Below are 12,212 nucleotides of genomic sequence, written 5' to 3'. Positions count from 1 at the left end.
GGGGGCACCTGGGTGGCTCAGTTGATTGAGTGTCTGACTCATGATTTTGGATCAGGTCAGGATTGAGCCCCAAGTTGGGCTCCATGCTCAGCATGAGTCTGCTTGAAATTCTCTCTCTCCCTCCCCCTCTGCCCTTCCCCACACTTGTGCACTCTTTCTTTCTAAAATAAATAAATAAATAAATAAATAAATAAATAAATAAATAAATAAAATCTTTTTAAAAAGATTGTTCTATGAAAAATGCATATTTCTAAAAATTATGAAATATATTCATAAACTTGCCATCTAAAAAATCCTGGTGTAATAGACAGCTCACAATTGCCTACTACTTCGTTTTCACTGGAGACTAAGGTTTCTAAGAGTTAAAATTCTGCTAAATGTAATTAAGACTGATGGAAATAAAGAAAGCAACTCTATGTAGTAAAGCAGGAGACGTGTAAGAAAGGCATAAGAAATGAGAATACATTTTTGTTGATGTAAAAGAAAGCAATTTTGTCCTAAAATGAGACTGGTTATTTAGAGAGAAAAGGCTGAGAACATAATCTGAATGCAAAAGAAAGTTGTAGGAAGTTTGCGAAGGAAAAGCTTTAGAAAAGAATTGAATGTGTAGTCAGGACTGAAATTTGAAATGAGTGAATTTGAAAAGTACACTGGCATAAGATTGAAATTCTGCTCTATTCTCTGTTAAAAAGGACAAAGTTTTCTTGGATTGTTGGTCTGCTCTTGATAACAACGTGTAAACGGGGTGCTTGGGTGGCTCAGTCAGTCAAGGGTTAAGCGGTTAAGCCTCTGCCTTGGGCTCAGGTCAGGATCTCAGGGTCCTGGGATAAAGGCACTGCTCAGCAGGAAGTCTGCTTCTCCCTCTCCCTCTGCCTCCTCCCCCACCCAACTCGTGCTCTATCTCAAATAAAAAAATAAAATCTTAAAAAAAAATGTACACAAGAGTTTTTTTCCTTTTCTTTAATCACCCAGATAACCAAAGTTTCTGTTTTGTTTTTATCAGGTCTCTGATTACTTAAAGTTAAAATTTCTCATAATTTATAATGACCTGTAATCCTATTCAGGCATGAGCTTTAAAATTTTCTGAGGGTTCTAACAAGCTTCCCGGAGATTTCAGTTGTAAATGAAATCTTTTCGACTAATTAGGCTTGTTTATTTGATGTTAAGTTACTTGGGAAGCATTCCCAAACAAATAATGATAAGCCTTAGGCTGTAGTGTGTGGGTAAATGATATCACTATTGAAAAAAATATATGAAATTCCTGAGTTTTAATATGTCTTGCGTATAAGGTCATGACTTGATAATCTGATTATTGAAGTGTTGTGTGTCAAGAAATAACTGGATTTCCTCGTCAGCTACAGTATAATGAACTCTCATATCAGATCTCCAACCATGTCCGTTTTTTGAGTCTTTTGTCATTTATTAAAGTTATTGTTCTGATGCTCTTGCAGAATGAGTTTTGTCTTTAAGGAGACTCAGGAAAAGGACTTTTGACAAATATGGGTTTTTGATATCTTTAAAACCATTAAACTAAAATGGGTAAGAATTTTCAGGGCTAACAGAAAAGGCTGCATCTGAACAACTAGAATTAGTAATATGGGACCGAATGAATTGAGGAAGGTGATGATAGTTTTTGTGACTGTTACATAAAACACCGTTGGTTTCTAATATTTGTTCTTCCAGATTGAGAAAGTTTTCTCTTAAGTTATCTATGACTTACAGAAATGTGATAAAGTATTCCTTTGTGAACAAATTGAAACATTTAACGTTTCTCCCTTCCTGAACCCTCCGAAATTCAGAAACTCTTAGTGAATATTCTTTCTTCCATGGCAATTATAATTATCTGCATAAGTTCAATGAGAATCTGTTCTCCTTGTATCAGGACACCATTGGAAACATTGGTTGTTTTACCAAGGCTTGGACTGGAGTGTCCTATTTGAGAGAGTCATGCATAGGCTCAGATATCACCAGACAGTTTTAAGGAACTAAGGTTCCTTATGGTTGACTTTATGGAGCCAATGAAGCCCCTTGAAAAGGTTGGCCAGCTCCTCGCTTACAGAGATCCCAGCAGTCTTACCAGGTGAGTAAAATGGCACTTCCTGGCAGGTGCAGGAAATCTCAGGATATTTTGGGGACCTTGGGGAGAGGAATTCACCCAAATCTACAGGTGTGGCAGGCACATCTGATGGCAAGTATTTGGCTTGGCTTCTGGCCTCCAGAATCTATTAAAAATTCAATCTAGAGATTCCTTATGAAAGTTTGAGTGAAGCAAGTGTTAAAAGAATCTATGTGATCAATCACTATTCTTGCTGAGCTCATGTAAATAATTAGGCCAGGTTTGTTAAAACTGGACTTGCTTTTCAAGTGAATTAGTCTTGGTTTGGCTATCTTTGGAATTAAGGGTGATTTTAGAGAGAAAAGTTGTTTCTATAACACATCTTCATGGATGTTAAATTCTAATTCTGATGACTTGTCTTTGAATGCTTGTTATTTGCCACAATAGCCTATGTACAGACAGTATCTGTGCTTGTTATTCTGTGGAGAAAATAACAGTACCCCATGGACGTATGATTATTTGAGCAACTGAAAACGGGATGGACTCCACAACAGTTGTATAACTCAGCTATCACCTTGACCAATTCTGTGTGGCCGGGATGACAAAATAACTCCTTAAAAGCTGGAGGGTACTCCATTCCATAGAATTAACTATGGACTTAGGGAGATAGAGACAATGGATGGCCGCCCTTCCCTTATGACCGGATTGGAGGATGCACTTGGGGATGCCTTTGTCTCCTGGGACAGGTCATCTCCCACCTGCCAGTGATTCCTCATACTTATGATATTGTTAAGGCTAGACATCAAACAAAGAGGGCTTCTTGAAGGTTTTATCCCTTAGCCATATTGTCCTAGGAGTCATCTCTATTGATTGCAAGTAGAGGCTTTAGTCAAGCATACAGTGTCCATCTTTAACTAAGCCCAACCCACAATCACCCACAAATTCAAAAGGTGGCCTTCCAAAACCAAACGGCCTTCCAAAACCAGCTCAAGGAGGAGCCTATGCTTTATTAAAACAGAATGTTATGTTACTCTGGGTTACCACAAAAATGTGACAGGGTGACTAGAAGACATGAATACTCAAATTGGCACTTTAAAGGATCCTTCCCTCTCTCTTAATGGTTGGTTAAAAACCCCTGGACTGGAGGAGGATTTTGGTCAACTATTAAAGGTCTTTTATTCAGGTTTCTCTTTCTCATAAGGATACGAATTTTATTTTGTTCTCTTTTCTGATGTTTTCCCACTTAGTGCCGAGATTCCATTATTGCCGTAACTTCAAGTCCACAGATGACCATCTCTACTCAGGGAGATTCGTCTATGCTGTCCATCTTGCATTTGGCTGCTCCGCCTTTCATAATTCCTACATATAAATTTCCACTGCCCAGTGTTGACCCATAGGTAGGGACGGCATCTCTATACCCCTCATTCAGCAGGAAGCAGCTACTGAAGATGAGACCTCCGCCCAAATGCCAAAGATGAGTCATTGTTGGTTTGCCGGGGGCGGGGGGCGGGGGTGTTAATGTAGGGGCTGCTTTTAGGCAACAGGCTTGAGCAATGGAAATTCAAGCAAAGCACAAGGGCCCACAGTGACCAAAGAGCCGAATGCAAAGCCGGCTCATTAAGTAATTCACCTTGAAATGGCCACAGGCCCTAACTAACCAATGGGCTACTTACTACCAGGCACAGTAATCAAAAGAGGGGAAATTCCATACATTCGTGTACTTCCTCACTTCACCCTATGACTATAGCCCCTCACCACCACCTCCTGGCACACAGTCTCTCCTTTGCTGTCCTGCCTGCTGCTCCCTTGAAGTATATTCAGTAAACGTCTGTTTCCTTTGTTCTGTCTCAGGTGAATTCTTTCACTGCCAGCGCTGCCAGCCCCCATTCAATTGGAACGCACCACACTGTGTGGCTTAAACAACAAATTTATTTCTCATAGTTCTGGAGGCTGGATGTCCAAGATCAAGGTGATGGCAGATTCTGCTTCTGGTGAGAGCCCTCTTTCTGGCTTGCAGATGACCCCCTTCTTTTCTCCCTGTGTATTCACACGGCAGAAAGGGAGGAAAAAAGCAAGCTGTCTCTTACCTAATCTTATTAGGCATTAATCCCATCATGAGAGCCCTACTCTCATGACCTCTTCTAAATCTAATTACTTCCCGAAGGCCTTACCTGTGACCTACAAATTTTGGCCGACACAAGCATCCAGTCCATGACATGTGCCCCTTGATATGATGGAATGAGAAGGGTACTTTTCATCTGTGGTACTCTTCCCCCAAACCAATAATCCCGTCTAATTTATGAGAAAACATCAGACAAGCCCAAACTGAGAGACAGTCTACAAAATCCCTGTTCTCTTGAAGGGAGTTAATTTAATGTTATCTGAATTTCATCTCAAATTTTAAAATTCTACATCAAACATCATACTTGAGTGAAATGTTAAAAGCGTTCCACTGACTGGATGAGAGAGAAGCCCATTATCACCAGTTCTATTTAACACCGTAGGAGAGGTTTTAGGGCAATAGTTACAAAGAAGAAAAGGGGGCGCCTGGTGGCGCCTGACTCTTGGTTTCAGCTGCCGTCATGATCTCAGGGTCGTGAGATCAAGCCCGCGTAGGGCTCCACGCTGGGTGTGGAACCTGCTTAAGTAAGATTCTCTCCCTCTCCCTCTGCCCCTCCCCTACTTGCCCGTGTGCGTGCTCTCTCTTTCTCTCAAAAGAAGGAGGAGGAGGAGGAGAAGAGGAAGAAGGAGGAAGAGGAGAAGGGAAAGAAGAAGGGATAGAAGAGAAGGAAAGGAAAGAAGAAAAAGAAGAAGGAGTGGGGGAGGGAGTGGGGTGGAAGAAGGGAAGGGAGAAATAAAATGCACAGGGATCAAGGACGGAACAAAAACTGTCATAACGCGTACTGGCAGTATTATACACCTAGAACGTCTAAACAAATCTACAGATAAAAGGTTACAATCTATAAGTGAATTTACAAACAAGGTCCAAAATGTTTTAAATCCATTGCATTTCCATCTTCTTAGAAATTGAAGAAAAAGTCAAATACCATAGACAGTACCATCGACGACAAAAACATAAAGGAATAAAGATAACAAAACCGTGCAGAAACTTTAGGCAGAAAATGACAAGACTTTATGGAGGAATATTAAAGAAGACTTACAAAAATGAAAGGATATCTTAGGTTCACTGATGTAAAGTTCAGACACAGATCGAACTCATTTCTGATATTAAAAGTCAGAAGAATGGTCCTCTGAGGAAAGGAAAATGGTTGACGGGGGCACAAGGGGCGTTCTGGGGTCTCTTCTGGTAATTTGTCTGAATGGCAGTTAGAGGGGTGTGCTTTCTTTGTGAAAATTCATCAAGGTGCTCATTCTTTTTGTGTTTATGTTCAATAAATTTGTTTATTTTTAAGTGAATGTAGCTTACACACAGCAATCTTCAATAAGCATAAATAGAGAAGTACAAAAACCCCCCAGGGGCGCCTGGGTGGCTCAGTTAATTGGGCGTCTGCCTTCAGCTCAGGTCATGATCCCAGGGTCCTGGAATCAAGCCCCCACATCGGGCTTGATGGCTCCTGGCTCAGCAGGGAGCCTGCTTCCCCCTCTCCCTCTGCCAACCCCCCCCCTTGTGTTCTCTGTCAAATACATAAATACAATCTTTAAAAAAACACAACAACAAAAAAAAAACACCCAAATCTTGCCAGCTCTTGCGTGGAGTCTCCAAAGGGAAACCTTCCAGTATTTACCAAATAGTCTGTCGAACATTTCAACTTCTGTAAATACCAGAAAATCAGTTGTATAGAGTCAAAATCCAAATCCAAGGTAGGCTCAGTTGGGAGACCCTGCTGTCCAAAATAAGACCATATACCATATACTGAATTTACCATAGACTTTTCCCCTTATGTAAATCCACCTTATGCCCTTGAACAGTTGTATAATAATCTGTTCTGTAACTTTACGGATTTTTTCCTAACACGTCACCTTTTAAAGGCCATTTAAGCTGGCTTCAACTTCTTGCATTTGTAAAAAAAAGTCTCCCAGAGAATATTCTAGCGCATACCTCTTTTCCATTTGACTATTCCTTTTTATAAGAAGAAATGGTTTGAAGTTAAAATAATAAGACAAAGGGGCACAGATGGATAAGGGTTTGGATACGTGTTACCAGCTTGTCTGCAAAAAGGCTGCCAGCATTTACCCCACCACCCCGGCCTACACCACCTACTGTCGGTCTTTCTAGTCCTTGTCAAATCTGATGCATGAAAATAACAGCTCGCCAGCTGATACACCGTTTCTGTAACTGTAAGCAAGGTTGAATACAGATTTAATGGTCATTTGTAGTTCTGCTGTGGAAGCTCCCGTTTTTACTGAGGTCCACTTCTTAAGAATTTTTAAAGAGTTGTCCATATAAGATAAAGATTAAGCATATTTTTATCCCATGGGAAGTAACTATTATTTCCCTTACTTAATACTTTGTGTGTGCGTCAACCCCTTGCTAGAATGTTAGCGGTAACAGCAAGCATCTCTGGATGCGAAGCACATAGGTTATCTTGAACTTAACCTATATGTTCAGCCGTGTGGACCAGAAGGCATGACTGTATAGTGGGTAAGATCAGGGACTCTAGAGCCAGACAACTCTGTTACTTCGTAGCCCCGTGACTCTAGGAAACCTACCTCTGTTGCCTTGATTTACTTATAAAATGGGGGAAATTACAGTACCTACCCTGTAAAATGTACAAATTCAATCAAGCTGCGTTGGAACAGTGTCTGATGTATCATAAATTCGCTCTCAGCTTTTGTTTTAATGAACACATACCACTTATATAATAACAACTAACTAAAGTTATTTTTAAAATGAGAATATTCTGTTATTAGGGCAAGGCACTGAAAAGCCCATTAGCCCAGTTCCCTGGAGAGCTGTCCTGGGATTCCGGGACAAGCTACTCACTGGCCAGGCCTGACACTCGGCTTGGTCAGATCCAGCCCCCAAGAGGACACAGCAGCCTTGCCCCCTGCCCCCTGCCTTGTTTCCACGCATCATAGCTTTCTGACCCCAGCTAGCTTTTTAGGTAAAGAACAAATACTTGGAAGACAAAAAGGAATGGAAAAGTGTCTGATTCATTCTGTGGACATTTCCCAAGTGCCTGTTGTGTGTGACGTGCCTGGCCAGGTACCAGCTGCCATTTTTGTGGACGGATGGTGTGTTGGTCACTTCAGAGACGTTATCTCACAAAAAACTCACACACGCACGCGCCTTAAGGCCGACACCACCGTATCCCCATTTTACAGAGGAGGAAGCTAAAGGCAAGTGACTTGGGCCAAATCCCCAGAGGTGGTAAGTGGGAGGGTCCGCTTTGTCCAGAGGTGGCTTGACCCCCACTGCTTTCTACTGATTTGGCTGTAGGGTTTCTCCTGTGGGTTCTATGAGCCCTGAGCTCTGCTGAGTTGGAAGCAGCCATTGGAAGGATTATCTTCGAAGGAGAGAGGTGAGTCTGCCCTGCTCTTCCTGGCGAGTGAACACACACACATGCACACACACACACTCATTCCTGGCCACCTCTACAGAGAAACATTATTTGGGAAGACACCGGGGCCTTGAAGAAGGCCCGGCCAGGTGGCATTTGGAGGATCCAATCAGCCTCCCCCCAGCGTTGGCCAGAGTACCCGCACATGGCCGCCGGGAAGGAAAGGACTTCTGGGTTGCCCTTCACCAACGGGGCTGGCCTGACCAGGAATCCACCACGCTGGGCTCTTCAGAGCCAACCTACGATGCCTGCAACAGTCCCTCACTCCTGGCAAGCAGGGCACTTGCCTGCTGCAGTTTCCTCCACGGCCCTGGCCTCACACACCTCTGTGCACCCGGGGCTCCGCTCCCAGCACCAGCCTCGGTGCTATGGAGCCGGGGAGGGAGCTGAAGGCCCTGGAAATTGTGCTCAGTGTTCCCAGAGTGCCCTTATTTTGGTTTTTCATCCACCATAAGGTGTCGGGATCAGTTCCTAGGGGCGAGACAGTGTCTTGTTCAGGCCTCCCCAGCCCAGGCTATCCACGCCCACCCCACAGCTCTCCTTTTCTTCCACTGGCCCAAGAGGAAAGCTGTTTTCAGACTTCTGGGAACCGAACACTCACAAAAGGGGCTTTGAAACGCCATCCTAGCCTATTTTCTTTCCCAGACCCTCAGCTCCCCATGCAAGGTCTGAGGCAGAGGAAGGACGAGACAGGGTGACAGGTGCCTGCCAGGGGACCTTTAAGTCCAGGCAGTGGCCTGCCAGCCACGTCCAAAGCTCTGAAGTCATTTCCCCTGATACCAGAGACTTGGCACCTGCTGGAATCCTTGCTGGCTTAGAATGCCAGGCGTGCCCCAGATCTGACGCCTCACACCCTGGCACCTGGCAAAGAAGCCTGCAGGAGCAGACTGCCCTCTGCTTCTCAGAGCCCAGACCTTGTTGCAGGGGCAGGGTCCACCCAGGCTGGGGCAGTGGGGAGGGTGCTGAGTTGCCAAGACCCTGCCTGCACCCTGCAAGGCTGACCTTGGACTCAGGGACACCCAAATGCCAAGGGCAAGGGCAGACCCCTTCTGAAGACCCAAAAGCTCTGAAATGGAATCCAGCTTACTCCTGTGGCCCTTCAGTGTTGATGTCACCAACTGTTGCTAAGAGACAGCGGCCATCACAGGTGCTGGCAGGAGGGGATCCCCAGGGCTCTGTGTAATGCCTGGCCCCTGGCAGCTGCCTGGGCTCTGCCCACAGCCTTTCGCCGGGGTCAGAGGTCGCAGCCAAAAGCCGGCCGCTTTGCTGAGAAATCCCTTACTTGTAGTTGCAGGCTGTGCCCAGCAATCCTCAGAGAGGAGGCCAGGGTGGCGGGGAGAACACCAGGTCTGGGCACGAAGCCTCCCTAGCTGGCAAATCACAGAACCTCTTTGAACTTGAATTTCCTTCTCAATAAAATGAAGATAATTAGACAACATCAACCGACCTCCCAAAGGGATTGTTAGAATTAAAAGAGATAATGGCTGGAGAGACTCAGTGAGTTGTAAGGTGGGGTTCAAGGCCAGTCGCCGTCATTATAAAATGAAGAACTGGGCTGACGGCACTCTGAGAAGGCGGCCACACCCAGCCTCCCCTTGGCCAAACAAGCTTTACCGAACCATGGCCAGGGAGAGTTCTTACCCATTCTGTTATAAATATATAAACGTATATGTTACCAAATGAGCTGCAGAAATTATAAAACAGTATTTTATTTTATTTATTTATTTTAGAGAGAGGGAGAGACAGAGACAGTGAGAGAGCACTTGTGGGGTGGAGAAGGAGAAGCAGGCTCCCCACTGAGCAGGGAGCCTGATGCGGGACTCGATCCCAGAACCCTGGGATCATGACCTGAGCCGAAGACAGACACTTAACTGACTGAGCCATCCAGGTGCCCTAAAACAGTATTTTAAAATGACGCACTTTATTAAATATAATTCCTATAAATTAGAAATAAAATCCATGAGGGACGCCTGGGTGGCTCAGCAGGGAGTCTGCTTCTCCCTCTCCCTCTGCTCCTCCCCACTGCTCAGTCACTCTCTCTCAAATAAATAAATAAAATCTTTAAAAAAATAGAAAAAATAAATTTATTTTAAAAAGCGGAAAATCTGTAAATAAAGGTGGCATCTCACATATGGTATAGGGGAAGTTATTCATGATCCGTTAGTAACTATTTCAGTAACAGGGAACTGTGGGTGGGTTTTCTCTTATTCTTTTCGCTTATCTATATTTTCTGGCATTTCTGCAGTGATTGCTTGCTTGAGTGCTTTTCATAAGCAAGCAGACAAAGCGGGTTCTGGACTGCAGTCCGTAGAGGGGGCTATTTCAACAGTGGAAGAGCCATTCTGTTCAAACTTCTCCCATGGGGGACCCAGGCCTCCCTGGGGCAGCTGTTTCACAGTCAAACCCTGTTTTCAAAGAGATCTCATGCAGAAGCCCAATGAGCACACAGGATAGGGAGGCAGTGTGCATGGAGGAAGGGGCTGGGACTCAGAGACCGGAGAGGCCCACCCCGGAGGTAGCATCTTAGACGAGCCCCCAGGCCTCAGATCCTTAACGCTTGCCCACAGGCCGTGTGTGTGAGCAGTACAGGGCACACAGCACAGGAATAAAATCTGTTAGCAATTATTATTATTATTTTTATTATTTGTCAGGGAGAAAGAGAAAGAGCGAGCACAAGCAGGGGGAGCAGCAGGCAGAGGGAGAAGCAGGCTCCTGGATGAGCAAGGAGCCCAACTTGGGACATGATCCCACTGGGATCATGACCTGAGCGGAAGGCAGACGCTTCACCGACGGAGCCATCTGGGTATCTGTTCGCAATTATTAAACAAAGTTTTTCACCAAAAGATAAAGGTGGAAAGGCTCTGATTAAAGGAGTGTGGCGCCTCCTTGACACTCTGCAGTATTTCTGAAGGCAACTCCAGGGAAGTCTGAGCCAAAGGGCAGCGTCTGGAACCTTCCGTGGAAGTAGGTGCCCTGAACAGGGGTCAAGAGGTAGAATGCCCAGGCCACGCTGGGCTGCTAGCTAGTTCATGGATCATTCTATCTCTCTGTGCCCGCTTTCTTCTGCAAACTATACGTGAATGGCTCTCAGTGAGGTGGGAAAACTTGTGTTGGGGCTGGAGGTAGGTTTTGGTTTGTCACGGTGATTGTTGATTGGTCTGTCCTCTGACCAAACTTTCGGCCGCCCCTCCAAACAGCCTTGTAGAGGACACAGCTGTGAGCTGTTAATGATTCTGCTTAATAATCTATGTTATATGGGGGCGCCTGGGTGGCTTAGTCGTTAAGCATCTGCCTTCAGCTCAGGGCGTGATCCCGGCGATCTGGGATCGAGCCCCGCATCAGGCTCCTCCACTGGGAGCCTGCTTCTTCCTCTCCCACTCCCCCTGCTGTGTTCCCTCTCTCGCTGGCTGTCTCTCTCTCTCAGTCAGATAAATAAATAAAATATTTTTAAAAATAATCTATGTTATATGCACGTCATATATTTACATATAAACACTGAATTTTTTAAAAATATTTTATTTATTTATTCAACAGAGATAGAGACAGCCAGCGAGAGAGGAAACACAAGCAGGGGGAGTGGGAGAGGAAGAAGCAGGCTCACAGCGGAGGAGCCCGATGCGGGGCTCGATCCCATAACGCCGGGATCACGCCCTGAGCCGAAGGCAGACACCCAACCGCTGTGCCACCCAGGCGCCCCGACACTGAATATTTTTGCAGTTTTAACCCATACTGTGTTTTCTGGGATTGCAACTCCTATGTAAATCAAGGAAAGACATATTGTTTTGTACATTACTTCACCTAGAGATTTCACAAAATCAAAGGCTTTTGGCAGCACGGCTCCTGGTATTTGACTCACCGATACACCACACCACGAACCAGGGCATTTATGATGATTCCCCACCCAACTACAAGCATCTAGTTCATCAGTTCAGCTCCTGGACTTGAACCAGGGCATTTCTATGTTCAAAAGCTTATTCTTGGAAGTCATTATGAAGTACTTTTCTTTTATATATGTAATGCACGCAGGTCAGTTATGTATGTGTACAATTCAGATCAGTAAAAAGGGGTTTTTTTACGAAATATTTTTACAATATATTTGTTGTAAAAAAAAAAGCAGGGGGACTTTGAGAACTGTGTCAAATTGTGGCAGCAAGCTAAGGGAAGGGGCGGAGGTGTTGGACGGAGGACCTGCGCCTGTAGTAACATCACAGATGGATTTCCTGGTGGGGGGGGGAGGAGTTCCAAAGCCCTCCTCCGAGATGGGTGGTGTTGGGGTTGGGGCAGTCCAGGCAGAAATAATGGCCCGCCCTGAAGCTGTGCTCCGCCGGCGGCTCCCAATCCGAATGGGATGTACCAGTTAAGAAAATCCCTTGTTAAACTGAGCTCCCAACGCTGGGAGTCTCCTGATGATGTTCTTGGCATTGATGGCTTCTACTTGGTTGAATTCATCGATCAGAACTGAGGCATGATGGGTGGGGCGGGGGTCGGGACCTCAGGCAGCATCCGAAGGGTACCCTTAAGGTTCTGGTGGCCAGGCAAACCCCAGCGGCTGGAGCTGTGAGTTCACAGGCCCCCCAGGCTCCCCACCAGGGCTCGCACTCCAGGAGGACAGAAGGTCTCCAGTAAGAACTATA

Source organism: Ursus americanus, chromosome 21, assembly GCF_024610735.1.
Source record: "Ursus americanus isolate L20-20 chromosome 21, mUrsAme1.1.p, whole genome shotgun sequence".
Lineage (NCBI taxonomy): Eukaryota > Metazoa > Chordata > Mammalia > Carnivora > Ursidae > Ursus > Ursus americanus.
Note: the sequence above shows the minus strand (reverse complement) of the source record.